Source organism: Sebastes umbrosus, chromosome 24 (genome assembly GCF_015220745.1).
Source record: "Sebastes umbrosus isolate fSebUmb1 chromosome 24, fSebUmb1.pri, whole genome shotgun sequence".
Classification (NCBI taxonomy): Eukaryota; Metazoa; Chordata; class Actinopteri; order Perciformes; family Sebastidae; genus Sebastes; species Sebastes umbrosus.
In genome coordinates, this window is record NC_051292.1 from 7,808,496 (window position 1) to 7,830,331 (window position 21,836).

The 21,836-nt window shown below is 38.1% G+C and overlaps 1 long non-coding RNA gene across 2 annotated transcripts; it reads right to left on the reverse strand.

The window, feature by feature from the left end:
* Positions 1 to 1,132: 1,132 nt before the first annotated feature.
* LOC119483972 lies at positions 1,133 to 21,826 on the reverse strand. Of its 2 annotated transcripts, XR_005205878.1 has the most exons (4): positions 21,633 to 21,825; positions 13,736 to 13,916; positions 6,021 to 6,023; positions 1,133 to 1,144 (listed from the first exon to the last, which is right to left on the reverse strand). It is a non-coding gene; the product is annotated as an uncharacterized LOC119483972 (long non-coding RNA). The 2 variants fall into 2 exon arrangements; XR_005205879.1 differs by lacking the exons at positions 1,133 to 1,144; positions 6,021 to 6,023 and adding an exon at positions 3,507 to 3,824 and having other exon boundaries at positions 21,633 to 21,826.
* Between the last annotated feature and the right edge of the window lie 10 nt (positions 21,827 to 21,836).

The following is a 21,836-nucleotide window of genomic DNA, read 5'->3' on the forward strand; positions in this document are numbered from 1 at the left end:
ATCACATGTTTAACCATCAAACATGGCTGTAGTGATCAGGTGTCCACCTAACATGTATATGATATATATACAAATATGTAGTGTAGTTTTGGTGACGGGTTTCTGTAGTTTTCTACAAGCCGAGTTTGTTTCTAATCATGTCTCTCTCTGTTGTGTTCATGAAGACCTGCTCTGATGTTTCTCTCAGTTTCATTGCTGGGTGAATAAAGTTCCTGCCGCTGTGAAATGGTTCATGTACAGAAAAAGACTGTAAGAAGTGTTTAAATCATCCTATAAAGGAAATCTTTGTTAAACTTCCTCAGCTAATAAATGAAATGAAACAGACTACAGACTCTGGACAAGTTCTGGTTTTTAATCAGGTGCGGTTCTCGGGGTGGGGGGGGCAGAGGGGGCCAGTGTCCCTGTAATATCAAGCCTGGAACCCCATGTTTAATCATTTTTCACCCCACATTTATCCTCCTAAAAATCAGACAGCGGCCAGGCCAGCTGACCCTCCCACTATTCTGTCTTTCAGAGGTTGAAGCAGGCTCAGTTTTAAAGAGTGAAGATACTGGTATCATATGAAACTAAAAAACTAAGGAACCATTAGTACCAATCATGTCATGCTCACATGTTGGGAAGAACACTAAATAACGCTCCGAAGTTACCGTAAATTTTGGCAAGGAAAAACTGGCCTGGCCATTTTTAAAAGGGTCCCTTGACCTCTCACCTCTAAATGTGACGTGAATGAAAATGGGGTTCTATGGGTACCCACAAGTCTCCCCTTTACAGACATGCACACTTTATGATAATCCCATGCTTTTTTGGGAAAAGACATGCATTTGTTTGCATGCCCTACAAACGTGTTATTTTCGCCATGTACATGTTTATGACAAAAAGATATTTCAATTAAATATTACATGGGCCTTACCTTCCGCCATGGCTGCAGAGACACAACCTTGTCTAAGACCATTCTGCTCTCTCCCTGCATTATTTTGAAAACCAAATTTGTGACTAAGTTTGTTTAAATCAATTCATCCATTTTGGTCATTTTCAGTTTAGATAACTCAAATACTTATAATAATAATAATCAGAAGTATCAGGGCAAAACCTTAAGTAGGCCTATCCTTTTTATTAATCACTTGGTCCGACAAGCATATTATTTCTAAATATGCATAATATACGTCCCCAGAAATCTTAAACCGAAATTTGGGTGCCTACTAATGCCTCAGTTAATCCTATATTTTGAATATATGTTTTTAATCTACTTAAAGTGTATTACACCTTTTAATGTTGTTTGTGAACCATACATAAAGTGACTCCTTTTTAATGTTACACATGCTTAGAACAACATATAGAATAGACTCTAGTTCATGATAATCAACTGTGTTTACATTTCCCTTAGTTTCATGTCGTCGAAGTTGAATTCTAACTGTTATGTTGGAAACTTGTATCTCATCAAAGCCCACAGAATCTCACAGACACAGCGGCCTACAGTCTGTTTCAGAGCGACCCCTCCCCTTTCTCTGTTGCTGTCATTTGGACTGACTGTTTTAATATGCTGAGATTAATCTTATCCCTTCATCTACTGTGTAATCAGCGCACATATATATCTTCATATATGGGCCTGTCTGTTGTAGTGTTTCATATACTGTACCTACATGTTATTATAACAAGGTTCATCTATGTAGTGTAATTGGTTAGTTCATTTTACTTCAATTGACCAGGTTTTATTCAGTGGTTTATATCATATAGGTGTTTGGTACCGTTATGCAGCTAATACAGCCCAGCTGTCAGATATGGAAGAATTAAACATGTGAAGCAAATTACCTAGTACTAGTCCTGCAAAATGAGTTTAATTGAAAGAATCAATATAGCTTATTACATGGGAGGAGTGCTGTTGTCCCGCTAACTAAAAGCTGGACCCCTTCCTCAGATGATAAGGAGGAGAAGTCTGGTGTCTTCTGTTCTGCTCTTTCCTGCCTGCTTGTATTATACTGCTCTACATGAACACTGATACAGATACATTCTCAGATGTGAAAGAGTTTGATGATTAGGCTACTAAACAAAGTTTGAGTCAATTAATAAATAACGTTAGTTTAAGAAATTGATAGTTAATATTAGATGCAAGAATAATTAAGAAATCAATCAACAAGCTAACTTAAATTAGACCACCCCTAAATTTAGACAATGAAACTGCTTTGCAATCTTCCCTGGTGCTTTTTAAACTCTCAACTTCTGAATGGTGCAATAACACCTAAACTAAATTGAATTGGTAGGCAAACGTCAAACTACAAATTTAACTGAGCGATAACAGTCACTGAATTGACTTTGGAACATTTGATCTGTTTCTATTCATAAATGTTCATCGTTTTATTTGTTTCCACATTCATTCATTATCATTATCACCATATTCTGTCACTGGTTTAGTCATGTAATTGGTTAAATAAACATTTCATTTTATAAAGAACTTGGTTATTTGATGTGTGTGTATATAAAACAACTCGAATCACTGTAAACTGCCCCCGAACTCTGAGGCATCCCTGAGATTATGAGACATAAGTGATTAATATAAAGCTTTGAAATTTTCAAAATGAGGTGTTGCCTGGTTGAATTCTGATATTAAAACTAATTGTGTGTGATATCTGAATCTGAGATATCACTCTCCTTCACATTTGACAACAATTCAGGGGTTAATGATTCATAATTTTGAGTTATTAATTATAGATGCATATTTTAATATAAATTAAAGATTGATTATTAATCTGCTCCATGCAATAATGCTACATGTGCGTAAACAATTCAGAAAAACTTTAAGGCTTTTTTAAAAAACCAACAACTCTGGAATACCTCTGCCTTAGCTAACTGGCTATCCAACACTACCTTTCCTCTCTCAAACCTAGTATTCGTGCATGCCACGACAGGTGTAAAAATAAACTCAATGACCTGGTAAAGCCCCAGCAAAGCGATTACTCACCATGGCCATATATGTGTACCCAAGACACAATGTTTATTGTGTTTATGCAAAAAAATATCAACTTAAAATAACAAACCAACAAGCCCCCAAGGGAGACAATGTTGCTTTTTCTCACCGGGAAAGGTAACTCCAAAGGTAAACATCGTCTATGCCCGACACCAGGAACAAACTGTTTAGTTAACCCAACCTCCACAGTTTTCTACAATTCCCTGGCTTTCAATCAATCAAAGCAAAATGTGACAAAGTGCAATGGAAACAGATTTAGCAAATAAATGACTTCAACGTCCACTGAAGCTTCTGCTCCGCTGAAGAGACGAAAACAGTCTCCTCATCGCTCCACACACATCTGATGTAACCTTCCTCACATTACTACATGAATCCAACACAAATGTCATATTTACATCCAGTTTCCTCAGTAGTGGATGGCAACTAGCTTTCATTCGCATAAATTCACTTAGAAATCATAGAAAAAAGAGAATCAAAATGTTTTTATGTTTAAGTTTTTCTTCTATTTGATCTATTTTTATCTTTATTTATATAGTTCATTCATTATTATAGTTATCTTAACACCATTATATCTTTTCATTTATGCGATCTAATTCATGTTTTCTTAAATTGTTTCTTTGATTTAAATGGTATTCAATTATTTATTGTTTTATTTTGTCTTTATTAATTTTTTTCATTTATTATTTTTATTTTATTTTTAGATTTTAACGATTTAACTTCAGTTTGATCATTTTCTGCCTGAGTTTGTGTCAGTAAAGTCAGTAAAACTTTGCAGCTGTTTGTTACCTGTTGAACTGATCAAAATCCTCCTTCGTCTTCTGCTGTAGTTTGTTTTCTCCTGAGACCGAAAGTGAAATGACGGCTGAGGAGGAAAAGGTGGATGAGATCGCGAGCAAAATGATGGATGAGAACGAGAAGGAAATGAAGGCTAGTAACGATATAATGGAAGAGGCCGAAAACAAAATCATGGATCAGATCAGTGGCAATATGAAGCCTGAGCTCAAAATAATGGAAGACACCGATAGCAAAATGATTGATGAGATCGGGAACGAAATGACGGCTGACAACAAAATCAACGATTGTTTTCTTGTGAACTACTGGACACTTTCAATTCTTTGGGGCCCATAAAAATTCTTACCTGTGCTCATAAGTAGACATTGCTTCATTAACAATGTTTTTGCCCTTATTCCGAAAAAGACAATATTCCTGTTGAGCTGTTTACAATGAAAATTTATATTCCACTAATATTCCCATCTACATGCATCCGTGTATACTCCAATAAACGTAAAACGCCCCCATGACGTACGTCCTACAGCTACGTCCTTTAAATTAGTTAAATGTCCCTCCTTTACCAACTGCCACAGTTCTGCAAGTTTTGTAAAACTGTGTTTTAGTCTTTTGGTTTGTGTACAACGCATAGAGCTGGCCATACACAGACAAGAGGCAGTGGGTCGCAAACGACAGTAAAAACCCTAATTGAAAAGCATAGTCCAAATGCTGTATACATGTCAAAAGAATGCTCCTAAAACCAGAATAATATCGGCATATCCCACATGTCTGTCTATCATGTGCCTAATTCAGAATATCCAAACGGAATATGCTTTTTGCATGAACCATATAAAATTCAGAACATTTTCATATTTGCAATGATAGTGGAATATCAGTGTGCATGTAAATGTAGTCAGGGTGAGGGGTTACAAGCCAAAAGATATTGGGACCATTACTGGTCTGGATGTTTCTTATCAATAGCTTTTAAGATTTGTATGGCATGTTAACTCAAATCAATTAAGAATAAATTTGAGTATTTCATCAGTAAAGGATGAAACACTGCATAACTACAGGATGTAGTCTATTTGTGAATATGCACTGTAACCCTAAGAGCTATAAATATTAGATGACTGGATACAAATCAACAGAGAAATACAAGGGATTACCAGGATGGAGAGTAATTCAATAGGTAAACAAAATCTAAAAATACCCCAGTGTCTGTGTGCTCTGTCAACACTAATCTCAATGCATCATAATGTTGGTCTAATTGGGTCTGTGTGTAGTATGCATTCTGAGAGTATGCAGCAAAATTATGTTCATTTTGTTGACTCTTGTATACCTTAATAGTGTCTTGAATGTTATGACATTCGCATCTCATTTTCAGATAAAAACTATTTCCAAGGCGGGTTTATGGTAAAAGAACTGTTAACATTATTCACTACAATGGCTACAAAGTGAAACCAGGGGTGTGGACATTGCATATATTCATGACTCTATTCTTGTTTGATTTTGTAGAAAGGAGGCTATATTTAATAGAAATTTAATATTGCCAAAAGTAATTCTGCTGCCAAGTGAGTGATATTTTTTATAAGACTTTGTTCCAATATCATTCCTTAGACGCAAACGCCAACTCGTTATTGTTGCCAGAAGATGATTCATGTGACTTGTTTGTGATTCTGTAGCCGGGGAACATCCAGCTGCTCTCATAAATAGATGCAATTGTCACCATCTGTAATGGCAATCACTGATTCATTTAATTACACACAGAGGTGTATGATGAGAGCAAATCTCAGGTGTTAACACATGTTTACAAGACGAGTTGCACGTGGTGAGAAGACAGAGCAAGGAGCTCTGTAACACTGGAGTTTAGCATTGCAGCTGTTATTTCACAAGTGACAAATAATTTCATTGAGGACTCTCTGCAGGAGTCATTGTAGGGCAATATAGGGCATGTGATAGAAGCAGTTCTTACAACTTTATTAAGTCGATTTTGACCTCACATGTTGAATTTTCCCAAATAATGTGTTTCATCAAATTACCTCAAATTACCATCAAACTGAGCAACGTATCCTCATAAGTTTGTATGATATCTTATGTAAAATTATTCATGTTCAGCAACATGTGATGCATGTGTCAACTCCGCCTGGGCTTATAGAACTAGAGTTACAATATCATAACCACGTTCTAACTCACATCCGCCCTCTACTGGACTCTATGGTACAGTGGGTGGAGCCCGATGTATGTACGCCCTGTTGCGACACCACATGGCCCTAACCACACTGATCCAGACCAGCTAAGGATTAGACACCGCAGCCCACCTACTTCTTTATAATCTAGGCCGCTGCAGCGGAGAAGTAGGGGGCCTTAGCCAGCCCAGATAGTATGTGACTGATCTGGGTAAGGCCATGGCCTAACCCTGCTGGTGTCAAAAGACAAACAGTAGACACCCTGCACACCACATTCCCCGGGTCATCAAGGAGCATGGGAACATGTAGGTGTATCATGCTTTGTGTATCAAGTGCAACATAACTGACGCACACACCTCACCCTTTTCACCAGTCCTGTGTCGTTCCAGCAAGCACAGACCCTGAAAAGGAGCCCGGCATGTCCAAGAGGTAGAACTGTATGAACAGGTAAGGCGTCGCCCATGACGCCACCCTACACATATCCTCAAATCACTCCACCGAACAAGGCCGTCAACACCGCAACACGATTCTTAGAATGTGCACAGACCACAGTGGGAGGATCTCTTCTCTCCTGCCTATAGGCCACCCCGCCAGGCGTTTCCTCGAAAATACTTTTCCGGCCACACCATCACCTAAGCACACGCTGTTCAGTATGCCTGAGGTCAATGCAAGCAGCAAAGCTGTCTTGAATGACAACGCCCTTAAAGAGGAATACTCTAGAGTTCAAAGGGGTCCTTCACCAAGGCCTCGAGCACCAATGGCAGTTCCCACTGCGGGGAGGAGGCACGCACCACTGCCCTGCCTCCTGACCAATTACAGAAATCACTTCATGAAAGGGTGACCAGTCTGTCGCCAAAACCCTCATGGCAGAAAGAAATGGCTGCTTCATACACTTTAATAGTGGAATGAGACAGCCCTCTATCCATCAAACACTGTAAAGAGGAAAGAATAGACCCAACTGCACATAACAGTGGATCTAGGCTCCTTTTCTCGCACCAGTGTTGGAATCCTAACCACACGTCTTGTGACAGGCAGTGGGGGATCCCGCTCTTGCACATAGGAATAGGGTTGGGGTTAGGGTTGGGTTACTGTACCATCTACAGTATACTGTGTGCACTGTAATTGATGGGAATTTAGAGGGAAAATGGGCCAATTGAACAGCTAATTTCTGCCCTGTTAATCTGGCCATGGTCATAACTCAATGAAAAAAGTGGGAACAGGCCAAAATGACCTCACTTTACCAAAGTGGCCTCCCTCCAATGGGCCAAAACTCAAATCTTTCTCACAAGGACAGCCACACAAGAACATACACAAACAGACACACGCAGGGGCGCGCACACACACACACACACACACACACACACACACACTACCCTGAGTCACAGTCACTCCACTTCTGCACCTCGAGTGGACTAGCAAAGAGACAGGGACATGTACACGGTGATACATCTCTGGGATGACACCTCTCTTTGGCGATGAGCTGTGCAGTCACAGGCATTTAGCTGTGATGGCGACACTGACAGAAGACAAAGCCATGGGTTTACGGAGAGCCGCCGGTGGTATCTTGGAGTGACACATGGGTTATCATTGACACGCCAACAACTGTGTCCCTGGCGCGTATTTCCCATGAACCACTGAGCTGAACTGCTCCCAAAAGATAGCAAGACAGCAGATGAGGAAAGGTGAGACATTTATTTGTGGAAGGGGCCAGCTGTGGAAAAAGTCTGGTACAAAGTTGGATGGGTGACAATGAAAATAAAAGTCCAACCAGCAACATTGGATAACTTTCTTGTCAGTCTTCATCATCTGTACTTTCACTCTGTAAACCTAATTTTCAGAGACTTTTCTCTTCTTTATCTGTGATCATTCAGCTGTGATCTTTCTGACGGTCAGCCTTGTCCTATTGTCTTTTCCTGGCTCCCAGCCAGAGTGGAGATCAAGGGCCAACAAAAACAAGAATAGGCAGAAATAAACAGAGAAAGAATAGAGACCGTGGGGGTCATTTCTGGGTGTAGGCAGCCATTTGCCCTGGAGTGTTCCGTGGATTAGGGGCCAAGGCCTGGCTGCCTGATCTAAATTGCTCCACATACTGAACAGATTAAGTTAAAAATGAATGGACCAATCAAGCTGATAGAGTCCGGCTTATGGGGGGATATTGTCCTTTCAAAAACACTCCCAACAGCAGCGGCGACAGCAAGGAGGCTAAAGGCCAATGCCAGTTGGGAGATTAACATAGAGGGGGAACACACTGGCATGATAGGACGCGCATGGGTATACCCTCATTGATGCTACTGATTTAGCATCATCATTATCACAACCATTATCACCATCAAGATAAATCATCATTGCCAAGCTTGACATCATCATAATTACCACTTTAATCAACATCACTAGTTTAATTTCACAACCACCATTACAGTATCGGCAGCACCATCATTTCCATCTTTTTCGCCATGCTAGCGTTGTGGCTCTAGGGATGTCTATGCCGGTTGGTCTGTTGGTCTGTAGGTCCACCACTTTGATCCAGACTGAAATATCTCAAAAACTATTGAATGGGTTGCCATGAAATTTTGTACGGACATTCATGGTCCCCAGATGATGAATGCTTTGGTGATCCCCTGACTTTTACTCTAGTGCCATCATGAGGTTGATATTTTTGGTTCTCATTGAAACAACTGTTCAATGAAATGCCATGGCATTTAGTACAGATTTCCACAGTACCTAGAGTATGAATTTGACAAACTTTGGTGATCCCCTGACTTTTCATCCAGCGCCACCAGCAGGTCAGAAATGTTCACACCTTCGGTGAAATACCTCTACATGTACTTGATGGATTGGCACTTTTTGGCATTTTTTTTTTACTGACATTCATGGTCCACAGAGGATGAATCCAAATGACCTTTTTGAGCTCCTGACTTTTCCTCAAGCGCCACCATGAGGTTGACATTTGTGGTTAGAGTGGAATGTTTCAACAACTATTGGATGGAGTGGCATCACATTGCATGCAGACATTCATGTTCCTATCATCAGGATAAATTGTAATTTTCTTTGGTGATTCATTAAGCTTTTATTTAGTGCAACCAATACGTCAAAATCAGAATTTGTCCAATGCTTAGGTTTATGGCCTCAATCTTCATATCCCTTCACTACATTAATTATCTTTATTCCTAAAAAATAATTTCACCCCATTATTTGAAAAATTGGGCTATTTTGACATTGTAGACATTTTTGATGCCTCAGGGCAACAATGCGCCATATGGGTATAAAAACCACAAGAAACATCAGATTTCTGTAGAACCTCTGTCTCTGCCTCTCAAAAAGACTTTCTGTTGGGTTATGATAAGCAGTCAAGAAATACCCAGATTATCCATATATAACCAGATAAATATAAATACTCATACACTCACAAACACATCTACTATTAATTCCTCTCTGTAGTCATGAATGAGCTGATGTTGAGTGGATTAGGCCTGTGCAGGGATTATTTAATGACTGCTGCACAGGCTACAGCACACTGCGCCTCTGTCATGGTCTGAGGTCAGAAAAAATGCCTCATAGTAATAGAGATCCTTTACAACCACAGGGGGAAATCACTGCTGGTTTGTTGGCAGCCCATGTAATTAACCATGTTAGCGTTCTTACACTCACAGTATCTGGAAAATAAAACCCTTGTATGTCCTAACCATTAAATCCTGTGTCACATTAAGTGGATGGGGGCTATTTGACAGCGGGCTGTATAACCTAAATTCTGCAAGAAAAACACAATTTGAAATGAGTTAGTGCTGACAATGGAGGGGAAAATGATGTGATATACTATTGATTGAAGAGGGAAGTTCTCACTTGGCTGAACATCTCAGGAGCAGGTGGGAATTCAGTCTGCCTTAGGACAGTTCAGCAGGATGGATGTTTGCTGTCGAGGGGGCTTGAACCCAGTTTGAAGGACAGCCTAATCTGGACCTTTTTGCTACAAGAGTGACAGCCTGTCAGGAGCCAGCAGTGTTTGGTATTAGTCTATCTAATTAGCAGGGCCCAGGGCAAGGTTACACAGAAATAACCATTTTTTTCTTTCTCCAATACATCATAATGATGGTGATGATCCCATAGGGCAAAGTTGCAATCATTCACCTGCTGACTCAGCTCCAATTATAAAGTGGCTGTTTCAGCTCTATCCTTTTTCAACTCAGGCATGTCCTACAGTACCAATACCCAGATAATAGCATCCATCCCTGCTCAAAGAAAGGCATTATTTGAGACAAACTTTATAGTTTTTGGCCCTTAGAGGTGCAGTGTGTAGGATTTGGCGGCATCTAGCGATGAGGTTGCAGATTGCAACCAACTGAAACTTCTCCCATTTACCAAGCGAGTAGGAAAACTACAGTGAAAATATGAAAATGTGATCGGCCCTATGTAGAGCCAATGTTTGGTTTGTCCATCCTGGACTACTGTAGAAACATGGCAGCCGTTTTTCAAAGTTTGTTTTGTTTTTCAAAACCAAACTTTGACTAGTTACATAACATAGTTATGCTTGTTACGTTACGTAAGAAATTCTGAAGTTACATTGGTACATTATTATTTTAACACTATCAATGATGATTTTTCTAACCTTAACCAAGTAGTTTTGTTTCCTAAACCTAACCAATCTTTTCACAGCGTTAACTGATGTCGCATTGTGCACTTTGGCAAGCGTGATACGAGGCTGATATGAAACATATTTATGAAACATATTTTTGGTTCATAAACATGACATTCAGTGTATCCCGTGGTTTGCAGAAATGCCAAAAAAAATTCTGATGACTGGGTTGCTATAAGTGAAGCTTTATTATTAGTTGTAAAACTCAATCACTGGATAGATTCATTTGACCATAAAATTACTGGACAGAGTGACTCTCCTGACAGACAATATTTCCCATGAGGCAAAGGGTCTTAATATTTCAGTCTGATAGGAATGATCACTTGGTTGCACTTAATGGAATACAGCTGAACTCATAGCCACAGCAAATATCTCTTCTGAAATATCCTCAAATCCTCTAGCTTTATTTCAGAATTCCCTCGTGTATTACCACTAAGACCCACATACCTCCTGTATTGTTTAATTTCAACTTAATTATTCATTACACCTTTAACAGCATCTTAGGGATAACACTCAATTTCCTTCTTTGACTGTGACTCATAAACCTGGTCAGGAGGATGCAGTATCATAATTGGCATAAACAGATAAGTAATGTTCCAGATAAATGGACAGTAAATACAGTTTTATCTATTTATAACTATCAGTTCACATAAAACACTGAGCTTCCTTCCCAGTAGCATCTGGTAAGATATATTCAAGGGGCACATGTGTGTAGTCTGTATTGACTGCGATGTTAATGCATCTGCATAATTATGCTACGCTCAGAGCTAGCGACGTAGAATAAAAAGTGAAAAGGACTGCTTATGTTGGGTGGGAGGGGAGATGAATGGGTCCAACAAACACAGGACTTTCAACCTTCAACAAAATTGTATGGCAATCCATCTATCAGTCATTGAGATATTCTAGTCTGGACCAAAGTGGTGGACTGACAGACAGATATCCAATGCCTCTTGCTTGGTTATGGCTATCTTGATGGGATGATTAAGGGCCCAAACACACTAACCCAACATCAAAGAACTAGCGGTGACGAAGGCCACCAGTTGCATCGCCTCACGTCGCCTTTGTCTTGGCCAAAATGTTGCACTTGAACGCACTGCAAAGACTACAACTGTCGGCCAGCTACCATGTACATTCTGCGTCTGTGTAAAAGGAAATAACTCTCCCTACCAGCAGGTCTTGGTAGTCTGTATTTGTCATTCAAAAAGGAAAACTGGAAGACAGAGGACAGTGGATATAAAAGCTGCTGTTACGACCAAGAACGTTTATTGCCAAGAAGTGAAAGTCGATTATTCGTTCCATTGCAACATCAGCGCCCAGCACACTGTAAAATAGGACAGGTTGATCTTACTTTAAAAAATCTAGGAAACCGATTGCCTTGAAAAAGTTAAGTAAACATAACTATTTATCTTATGTTGTGTTTACTTGATAAATACTTCTTAAGTTCATGTCCATTTTTTTGTATTTACTTAGTTTTGTGAAGTTGTTCCAACTTAAAAATGTCAGGTGAAATTAACTTGTTCTTTCTAAACGTTAGCAACTTAAGTAAAACAAGTTAGTCCGACTTAACTGAACAGTTGTGTCTACTCAGTAGAATATAGGAAACCAATTGCCTTAGATAAATAAATTAATCACAAAGAATGATTCGTTCGCAGGATTATTTTTTATTTTAATAAACATTCTGAGCATGTTACAAGGCCAGTGTTTGACGACATTACCTTCCAGTATGGTACCAATGCGAATGGTTCAAGGTGCAGGGTATTTGGACTTTGTTTTGTTTTAATATACTTGTTGGCTTACCTGTTGTTTTCTGAAAAGAGTTGGCCAGTGTTCCAACATCTGTTTCACAGACTTCACAGACATCTTAATGAGAAGGTCTGGCTCATCAGCTGATTCACATGTGCTGCATTTAATGTGAGAGAGTAACAATTTAAAAGAGCTGTCGCATGCACATCACAACTCTAATTGTACATCAAATTAACATTTTAACATTTTAAAAATGTAGCTACCGTTACAGGCTCTCATGTGAGGCCACATGTCGGTCTTAGTTAGCTACCTTGGCTACTGTTGGCTACTGCTACCATTAGCATTAGTCTGCCAGGGGTATGAGTTATCTCAAGCTACACTTCTGTCATTTTGGACTGAAAGCGACTACCAGACGCCAGTAAAACATCCGCCTAAAAAGTGACAAACAAAAGTGCCATACAAAAGTAAAACAAAATTATTTCTCTTCTTTTGTCATATTCTACCGAAATGGCCTGTGTTGAACAATGAAATACTATGCATAGACTATAATAGGCGTTTCTCTCACTCACCAGTGAGTGCCTTCTGTCCGGCGTCCTCTTGACTTAACTTGTTGGCTTGCTTTCCTCACTTCCGTTTCTCTTCTCATGCACCGATTCATTTGAAGCCCCAAACACACCAACCCAACATCACACCACTCTCACTTACCTCTTAACTTCATTCCAGATGGCCATGTCGTTGTGAAAATATCCGTTTATTTGAATGATCAGATGAGATGAAGATGAAAAATGAGAAGTGCCTTCTGTGTGTGTGTCCTCTTGACTTTACTCGTTGGCTTGCTTTCCTCACTTCCGTTTCTCTTCTTGTGGACTGATTTGTTTAAGTTGAACCGCCAATCAGAGTGATTTCTCTCAACGACAGGTGCCACCGCCGATTCAAAATCAGCCAAAAAACCTCCGACACGGGCAGACTAGAGCCGACGGACGCTCACCGACAGTCCCAATAGGGTTACAGTAAGCCCGGGGAACTGTCCACTGTGCTGAAATGGACTTGTAGGTAGTTTTTTATAGGTTCAGAGTGGCTTTTGGCCTGGCCAGAAGGTAATAATGTTTGTTTCCCCAGTTTTGTGTTGTACTCAATGAAATTATAAAACATGAGGTCTGAGAAGAATGAGCTTTTAGTGCAAACGTATCTCTTCAAGATGGCTTTTAAAATTCTCTGAGTTATATATTTCACACACCTTTCATTCAAGACATTTGTATCAGGCTTTTTCCTTACCTGGTAGATGTCCTTATACTTCGGCAAAATCCCAAAAAGAGATTCCTGCATTTCTACTTTGCTGAACTACAGTAATAAAGAAGCTGATGTGTGTGTGTGTGTGTGTGTGTGTGTGTGTGTGTGTGTGTGTGTGTGTGTGTGTGTGTGTGTGTGTGTGCAGGAGCTACTTACTCAGGATTATATTCTTCCCTCTGTTAAAAAAGTGTTCGTCACCACCAGCCGTCCTTTCAGTGAGCATATTATGAACTAAAATACAATTTATTAATGTTGTCACTCCCTTTAATGCGAATATGACTCAAGGGCAGGGCTACCCTTTACCGTTCCACCGCTGTGAGTCAGTGAGTCGTGCTTGCTGTGTGACAGAGACAGAGAGAGGGAAATGGAAGGGGGCGGAGAAAAGATTTCTGGATTAATATGATTGAAATATCATTGCGGTGTGATTTGGGAAAACAAAATGCAGATTAGTACTGATAAATGCTAAAGCAGCCATTGGAATCTGTGCGATGGGCAGGCCGCAAGCCACAGGGGCAAATAGTAACACATGCTGTATCCACAGAAAGCAGTGTTGAATCTACTGTAGTCATTGTTAAAACAAAAAGGTCGTAAAAGCAACATATGCCACCTTCTCTCCTACACCCTCATGTCTGTGTATTTTGTTTTCTCAATGCACCAGATGCTAGTGTAAGACCAGGACAGATGTTTCACTAGACTCTGGCTGTGTTTGTTTGCATAGTACATGTCTCAAGAGTGAGACACTTAAAGAGACACGGGGAGGGAGATAAATTGGATCTGAAAGGAAAGTGGAGCCACAGGAATAAATTTAGAGGAGGACTATTGAAATGTTTAAACCTCCAGTATAGATTACCTGCCAGTGTTTTTTTTACACGAATAACAGGACTGTCTTTATATTAAATAAGGATTCGAAATACTGTACTTAAAGGGCCAATGTAACTGCATTAACGTGATCCGCAGAGCGCAAAACTGCGGTACCGCCGTCTGACTCCTAAAGTAGTGTTAATATGGTAAGGATGGCCTCTGAGCAAGGCCAATGGCGTTACCACGGTTTTGCAACTCAGCGGCTCATGTTACCGCAGTCTTGGAAAGGGAGTGAGCGGACTTGGTTAGTTGCAATCTGCAACCACACCACTAGATGTCGCCAAATCATACACACTGTACCTTTAAGGTATTTTTGAGGTATGTGTACTTTACTTGTGTTTTATACTACTTTATACTTCGACCCCACTACGTTTTAAAGGTAAACCTTTAAAAATGTTTTTCACGACATTTATCTGACAGCTATTTACTTTGCAGATTAGGATTTTACATCCTGAATATGGGATCAATAATAAAATATGATGCATTTTTATAGGATAAATCTCCCAATAGGGTATAAAGTAGTTAAAATTAGCTCAACATTGACCATCTGCTACATTAAAATGCTGCATTTTACAGGTGAATACATATAATATGGTAGAATCTGGATTATGAGTGCTTTTGATTCCAATACTGTAAGTATATTCCGCTGATAATACTTCTGTACTTAAGGAACTTCGGTAACACTTTATAATAACCATCGTTTATAAAGGGTAAATTGGTATTTAATTACACTTAGTTATTTTGTTATTTTACTGTTAAGAAACAATGAAATGATGATGAATAATGTTTACCAATTATTAGTAATGCTTTAATTTCAGTTATTTTATCATTAGTTTGTGAAAAATTAAATAATGTATTTGTAAATGATATATTGTATCATAGCTCATAGGAGACAATAACAATTACAATCCAATTACATTAGTATTTATTAATAATTTATTGTTGTACACATCCTAAGATTTTCTAAACTATATTAAGTATGTGGTAATGATTACTAAATGATTGTAAACTTTTAAGAAATCGTTTGTAAAACATCTATAAACATTATGTAGTTAATGGACCAGAAACCAATTATTAACCATTGCCAAAGTATTAACTATCTATCTATCAAAATAATGTTAACAGATGCTTTACAAAGTATTTATTAACCATTTAACAAGGTATTATAATCATCAGTTGCTACTTTATAATAGCCATCCAAATAATATTTATAGATGGTTTACAAAATGATTAACCCTTAACAAAATGTTACAAATATCTGGTCCATGTAATGTTTATTGATGTTTTACAAACGATTTCTTGTAAAGGTTTACAAATAATTTTGCAATCATTAACAAATACTTATAGACTATATATAGTATATAAAACGTTGTAATATGTGCAACAATAAACTGTTAAAATATCATAAATTATAACATTACTAATCATTAGTAAACTACTAAATCATTATGAAATTATGAATTAGCATTTCATTGTTTGTTAGCAGTAAAGTAACTATCGACCAAGTTTAATTAACTATCAATTTACCATTTATAAATGATGGTTATTATAAAGTGTTACCGGAACTTCTTCCACCTGCACTAGCAAAAACAATGACAATAGGAGTCAGTAGAATACCATCCTCCAATTCTACACACTGCTGCTTTAATACATGTTAAAAACATTATATAAATTAAAAAAACAAAATGTATAAAAATGAACATTATTGTAATGTTACGGTAAGGACATTTAGTGAGAAAAAGTGATGAAAACCATAAAAATAAACATGTTACAAATTAAAATCTTAACCACTATATGTAATTGCATGTACCTGTTTAAATGTATTACATACTCTGATGGTAAAAGATTTAAACTCATAGATCTTTTTTAATTTGGGGGAGTCAAAAGTGACCGTTGTGGCACAGACACCAACAAGCTGCTTAGAAAATGCCTATAGACTGTACTGAAACCACCAGTGGGAGGGAGAGTGAAATGCCTCTGCAGCACCATGGCCAGCGCCTGCTCCTGCCGCTTTTACTACAAGGCAGTGACACTGGAGCATTAATGTGTGGAAAAGAAACTCCAAAGGCTAGAGAGGACATTTAAAACAAAACCGTCCAACCTAATAGTGGCCATGGGCTCTCTCCATTAATGACATACACCTGCGTCTGCTGCCCTGACGTCACCCCTCCCGGCACTACTGGCCTCGTGACTCAGAGAAAAGTCACAGGTGCTCCGAAAGTAAATCACTCATTAGTGCCAAAAGTCATGTTTTGTTATTTTTCGTCCTAATTTGTTGCCTTTTTGTTAACTTATGCTGCTAGTCGGCATCATAAGAGTCAGTAATTATTTAGTTTTATATAGTTTTAGCAGGTAGTGTTAGCCTCAAGTGGGTTTTAGCAGGTAAGTTAGCCTAAAGTAGGTTTTAAGATAAGATAAGATATTCCTTTATTAGTCCCACAATGGGGAAATTTGAAATGTACAGCAGCTAAAGGAATAGTGCAGAAACAAGAAGCATCAGTAAAAACAAAAAGCAAGATACAACACAGTAAAAAAAAAAGCAAAACAAAACTAGACAGACATATTAAATATGAACAATTTAAATAGAAGGAAATACAAAAATAGGAACAATATAAAAAAGTGGAAATATTAAAAATAGAAACAATATATACAATATCGACAATAAACAGAGTATTGCACAAGTGGAAAATTGATATTGCACAGTGATTGGAATTATATGAAATATCCCCTGAAAGTATTGCACAGTATGAATTGAGGTTACACCTGAGTAGTACTGATTTTGCCAGTGATTGGAATTGAAATGAAAACAGGTAACAGGTAACGTTAGCCTACAGTAGGCTTTAGCTGGTAGCCTACAGTAGGTTTTAGCAGGTAACGTTGCCCTAAAGTAGGTTTTAGCAGGTACAGTCACATTAACCTCAAGTAGGTTTTAGCAGGTAGCCTTAAGTAGGCTTTAGCAGGTAACGATAGCCTTAAGTAGGCCTGAGCAGGTAACAATAGCCTTAAGGAGGTATTAGCAGGTAGACTAAAGTAGGTTTTAGCAGGTAGCCTTAAGTAGGCTTTAGCAGGTAACAATAGCCTTAAGTAGGCCTGAGCAGGTAACAATAGCCTTAAGGAGGTATTAGCAGGTAGACTAAAGTAGGTTTTAGCAGGTAACATTAGCCTTAAGTAGGTTTTAGCAGGTAACATTAGCCTTAAGGAGGTTTTAGCAGGTAGCATTAGCCTTAGGGAGGTTTTAGCAGGTAACCTAAAGTGGTTTTAGCAGGTAGACTAAAGTGGTTTTAGCAGGTAGCCTTAGCATCAAGTGGTTTTAGCAGGTAACATTAGCATTCAGGTAGGTTTTAGCAGGTAGACTAAAGTGGTTTTAGCAGGTAACATTAGCATCAAGTGGTTTTAGCAGGTAACATTAGCATTAAGGAGGTTTTAACAGGTAACATTAGCCTTAAGGAGGTTTTAACAGGTAACATTAGCATTAAGGAGGTTTTAACAGGTAACATTAGCCTTAAGGAGGTTTTAACAGGTAACATTAGCATTAAGGAGGTTTTAGCAGGTAACATTAGCATTAAGGAGGTTTTAACAGGTAACATTAGCCTCAGGTAGGTTTTAACAGGTAACATTAGCCTTAAGAAGGTTTTAACAGGTAACATTAGCATTAAGGAGGTTTTAACAGGTAACATTAGCCTCAGGTAGGTTTTAACAGGTAACATTAGCCTTAAGAAGGTTTTAACAGGTAACATTAGCCTTAAGGAGGTTTTAACAGGTAACATTAGCATTAAGAGGTTTTAACAGGTAACATTAGCATTAAGTGGTTTTAACAGGTAACATTAGCCTCAGGTAGGTTTTAACAGGTAACATTAGCCTTAAGAAGGTTTTAACAGGTAACATTAGCATTAAGGAGGTTTTAACAGGTAACATTAGCCTCAGGTAGGTTTTAACAGGTAACATTAGCCTTAAGAAGGTTTTAACAGGTAACATTAGCCTTAAGGAGGTTTTAACAGGTAACATTAGCATTAAGGAGGTTTTAACAGGTAATATTAGCATTAAGGAGGTTTTAGCAGGTAACATTAGCCTCAGGTAGGTTTTAACAGGTAACATTAGCCTTAAGAAGGTTTTAACAGGTAACATTAGCATTAAGGAGGTTTTAGCAGGTAACATTAGCCTCAGGTAGGTTTTAACAGGTAACATTAGCCTCAGATAGGTTTTAACAGGTAACATTAGCCTTAAGAAGGTTTTAACAGGTAACATTAGCATTAAGGAGGTTTTAGCAGGTAACATTAGCCTCAGGTAGGTTTTAACAGGTAACATTAGCCTTAAGAAGGTTTTAACAGGTAACATTAGCATTAAGGAGGTTTTAACAGGTAACATTAGCATTAAGTGGTTTTAGCAGGTAACATTAGCATTAAGGAGGTTTTAACAGGTAACATTAGCCTCAGGTAGGTTTTAACAGGTAACATTAGCCTTAAGAAGGTTTTAACAGGTAACATTAGCCTTAAGGAGGTTTTAACAGGTAACATTAGCATTAAGGAGGTTTTAGCAGGTAACATTAGCCTCAGGTAGGTTTTAACAGGTAACATTAGCCTTAAGAAGGTTTTAACAGGTAACATTAGCATTAAGGAGGATTTAGCAGGTAACATTAGCCTCAGGTAGGTTTTAACAGGTAACATTAGCCTCAGGTAGGTTTTAACAGGTAACATTAGCCTTAAGAAGGTTTTAACAGGTAACATTAGCATTAAGGAGGTTTTAGCAGGTAACATTAGCCTCAGGTAGGTTTTAACAGGTAACATTAGCCTTAAGAAGGTTTTAACAGGTAACATTAGCATTAAGGAGGTTTTAACAGGTAACATTAGCATTAAGTGGTTTTAGCAGGTAACATTAGCATTAAGGAGGTTTTAACAGGTAACATTAGCATTAAGTGGTTTTAACAGGTAACATTAGCCTCAGGTAGGTTTTAACAGGTAACATTAGCATTAAGGAGGTTTTAACAGGTAACATTAGCATTAAGTGGTTTTAACAGGTAACATTAGCCTCAGGTAGGTTTTAACAGGTAACATTAGCCTTAAGAAGGTTTTAACAGGTAACATTAGCATTAAGGAGGTTTTAACAGGTAACATTAGCATTAAGGAGGTTTTAACAGGTAACATTAGCATTAAGTGGTTTTAACAGGTAACATTAGCCTCAGGTAGGTTTTAACAGGTAACATTAGCATTAAGAGGTTTTAGCAGGTAACATTAGCATTAAGTGGTTTTAGCAGGTAACATTAGCATTAAGAGGTTTTAACAGGTAACATTAGCATTAAGTGGTTTTAACAGGTAACATTAGCCTCAGGTAGGTTTTAAGAGGTAACATTAGCCTTAAGAAGGTTTTAACAGGTAACATTAGCATTAAGGAGGTTTTAACAGGTAACATTAGCATTAAGTGGTTTTAACAGGTAACATTAGCCTCAGGTAGGTTTTAACAGGTAACATTAGCATTAAGAGGTTTTAGCAGGTAACATTAGCATTAAGGAGGTTTTAGTAGGTAACATTAGCCTTAAGAAGGTTTTAACAGGTAACATTAGCATTAAGGAGGTTTTAACAGGTAACATTAGCATTAAGTGGTTTTAACAGGTAACATTAGCCTCAGGTAGGTTTTAACAGGTAACATTAGCATTAAGTGGTTTTAACAGGTAACATTAGCCTCAGGTAGGTTTTAACAGGTAACATTAGCATTAAGAGGTTTTAGCAGGTAACATTAGCATTAAGTGGTTTTAACAGGTAACATTAGCCTCAGGTAGGTTTTAACAGGTAACATTAGCATTAAGAGGTTTTAACAGGTAACATTAGCATTAAGTGGTTTTAACAGGTAACATTAGCCTTAAGTGGTTTTAACAGGTAACATTAGCCTCAGGTAGGTTTTAACAGGTAACATTAGCCTTAAGTGGTTTTAACAGGTAACATTAGCATTAAGAGGTTTTAACAGGTAACATTAGCATTAAGAGGTTTTAACAGGTAACATTAGCCTTAAGTGGTTTTAACAGGTAACATTAGCCTCAGGTAGGTTTTAACAGGTAACATTAGCCTCAGGTAGGTTTTAACAGGTAACATTAGCCTCAGGTAGGTTTTAACAGGTAACATTAGCATTAAGAGGTTTTAACAGGTAACATTAGCATTAAGTGGTTTTAACAGGTAACATTAGCCTTAAGTGGTTTTAACAGGTAACATTAGCCTCAGGTAGGTTTTAACAGGTAACATTAGCCTTAAGTGGTTTTAACAGGTAACATTAGCATTAAGAGGTTTTAACAGGTAACATTAGCATTAAGAGGTTTTAACAGGTAACATTAGCCTTAAGTGGTTTTAACAGGTAACATTAGCCTCAGGTAGGTTTTAACAGGTAACATTAGCCTCAGGTAGGTTTTAACAGGTAACATTAGCCTCAGGTAGGTTTTAACAGGTAACATTAGCATTAAGAGGTTTTAACAGGTAACATTAGCATTAAGTGGTTTTAACAGGTAACATTAGCCTTAAGTGGTTTTAACAGGTAACATTAGCCTCAGGTAGGTTTTAACAGGTAACATTAGTCTTAAGTGGTTTTAACAGGTAACATTAGCATTAAGAGGTTTTAACAGGTAACATTAGCATTAAGAGGTTTTAACAGGTAACATTAGCATTAAGTGGTTTTAACAGGTAACATTAGCCTTAAGTGGTTTTAACAGGTAACATTAGCCTCAGGTAGGTTTTAACAGGTAACATTAGCCTTAAGTGGTTTTAACAGGTAACATTAGCATTAAGAGGTTTTAACAGGTAACATTAGCATTAAGAGGTTTTAACAGGTAACATTAGCCTTAAGTGGTTTTAACAGGTAACATTAGCCTCAGGTAGGTTTTAACAGGTAACATTAGCCTCAGGTAGGTTTTAACAGGTAACATTAGCCTCAGGTAGGTTTTAACAGGTAACATTAGCATTAAGAGGTTTTAACAGGTAACATTAGCCTTAAGTGGTTTTAACAGGTAACATTAGCCTCAGGTAGGTTTTAACAGGTAACATTAGCCTCAGGTAGGTTTTAACAGGTAACATTAGCCTCAGGTAGGTTTTAACAGGTAACATTAGCCTTAAGTGGTTTTAACAGGTAACATTAGCCTCAGGTAGGTTTTAGCAGGTAGCCTCAAGTTAAGCTAGCTAGCAGGCATTAAGCTAACCTTATTATTTTTACTCACCTTGTGACACAGCAGTGAAATAAAATGGAGTGGAAATGTAATAACTCGACTTAAATAAACATGCTAACACGAGGTAACTATGCTGCTAACTATAATAACAATCACAACTGAAACACAACCACATGGTGCGCTAACTAACACTGCTGTGTAACGCGTTACTTTAGCTACTCCCGTTACCTGGCAACCCTGCTGCCTCCACGCGTT